The sequence below is a fragment of the Elephantulus edwardii genome, unplaced genomic scaffold, assembly GCF_000299155.1.
Source record: "Elephantulus edwardii isolate Elephantulus edwardi_28Jun2011 unplaced genomic scaffold, EleEdw1.0 scaffold00005, whole genome shotgun sequence".
In the NCBI taxonomy this organism is placed as follows: domain Eukaryota; kingdom Metazoa; phylum Chordata; class Mammalia; order Macroscelidea; family Macroscelididae; genus Elephantulus; species Elephantulus edwardii.
Genome location: NW_006399755.1, coordinates 14999903 through 15001648, shown reverse-complemented (window position 1 = coordinate 15001648; position 1746 = coordinate 14999903). Strand labels below are relative to the sequence as shown.

At 56.6% G+C, this 1746-nt stretch overlaps 1 protein-coding gene and 1 pseudogene across 1 annotated transcript in view; both read left to right on the top strand.

Moving 5' to 3' along the window:
• LOC102843445 (chromosome unknown open reading frame, human C1orf168) overlaps window positions 1–1746 on the top strand; it is a 125405-nt gene that overhangs the window by 110393 nt on the left and 13266 nt on the right. The window lies entirely within an intron of this gene.
• The window catches only part of LOC102852542, a 6046-nt pseudogene that overhangs the window by 2660 nt on the left and 1640 nt on the right, over window positions 1–1746 (top strand).

Genomic DNA, 1746 nt, shown 5'->3' with positions numbered 1-1746 from the left:
ACGTAACACGGGCGAGTCCGCCTCCCAGCTGCTGGACGCGGAGACGGCAGAGAGGCTCCGAGCTGAGAAGGAGATGAAGGAGCTGCAGACTCAGTACGATGCACTGAAGAAGCAAATGGAGGTGATGGAGATGGAGGTGATGGAGGCCCGTCTCATCCGGGCAGCTGAGATCAACGGGGAAGTGGATGACGACGATGCAGGTGGCGAGTGGCGTCTGAAGTATGAGCGAGCTGTGCGGGAGGTAGACTTCACCAAGAAGCGTCTCCAGCAAGAGTTTGAGGACAAATTGGAGGTGGAGCAGCAGAATAAGAGGCAGCTGGAGAGGCGGCTCGGAGACTTGCAGGCAGACAGTGACGAGAGCCAGAGGGCCCTGCAGCAGCTCAAGAAGAAGTGCCAACGGCTGACAGCTGAGCTGCAAGACACCAAGCTGCACCTGGGGGGCCAGCAGGTCCGCAACCATGAGCTGGAGAAGAAGCAGAGGAGATTCGATAGTGAGCTCTCCCAGGCGCATGAGGAGGCCCAGCGGGAGAAGCTGCAGCGAGAGAAGCTCCAGCGAGAGAAGGACATGCTGCTGGCGGAGGCATTCAGCCTGAAGCAGCAACTGGAGGAAAAAGACATGGACATTGCAGGTTTCACACAGAAAGTTGTCTCCCTGGAGGCTGAATTCCAGGATATCTATCTCTTCTCAAGAATCCAAGGATGAAGCCTCCTTGGCCAAGGTCAAGAAGCAGCTCCGAGATCTGGAGGCCAAGGTCAAGGATCAAGAAGAGGAGCTAGATGAGCAGGCGGGGACCATCCAGATGCTGGAGCAGGCCAAGCTCCGTCTGGAAATGGAGATGGAACGGATGAGGCAGACCCACTCCAAGAAGATGGAGAGTCGGGATGAGGAGGTGGAGGATGCCCGCCAGTCATGTCAGAAGAAGTTAAAACAGATGGAAGTGCAGCTGGAGGAGGAGTATGAGAACAAGCAGAAGGTTCTGCGAGAGAAGGGGGAGCTGGAGAGCAAGCTCACTACACTCAGTGACCAGGTGAGCCAGCGAGACTTTGAGTCAGAGAAGCGGCTCCGGAAAGACCTGAAGCGCACCAAGGCCCTGCTGGCAGATGCGCAGATCATGCTGGACCACCTGAAGAACAACGCACCCAGCAAGAGGGAGATCGCCCAGCTCAAGAACCAGCTAGAGGAGTCAAGAGTTCACCTGTGCAGCAGCTGTAAAAGCTCGGAAAGCAATGGAAGTGGAGATAGAAGACCTGCACCTGCAGATTGATGACATCGCCAAAGCCAAGACCGTGCTGGAGGAGCAGCTGAGCCGCCTTCAGCGTGAGAAGAATGAGATCCAGAACCGCCTGGAAGAAGATCAGGAGGACATGAACGAGCTGATGAAGAAGCACAAAGCTGCCGTGGCTCAGGCCTCCCGGGACATGGCTCAGATGAATGACCTCCCGGCTCAGCTGGAAGAAGCCAACAAGGAGAAGCAAGAACTACAGGAAAAGCTGCAAGCCCTGCAGAGCCAGGTGGAGTTCCTGGAGCAAACTATGGTGGACAAGTCCCTGGTAAGCAGGCAGGGAGCTAAGATCCGGGAGCTGGAAACACGCCTGGAGTTTGAAAAGACCCAAGTAAAGCGGCTGGAGAGCCTGGCAAGCCGGCTCAAGGAAAACATGGAGAAGCTGACTGAGGAGCGGGATCAGCGGATCGCAGCCGAGAACCGGGAGAAGGAACAGAACAAGAGGCTCCAGCGGCAGCTCCGG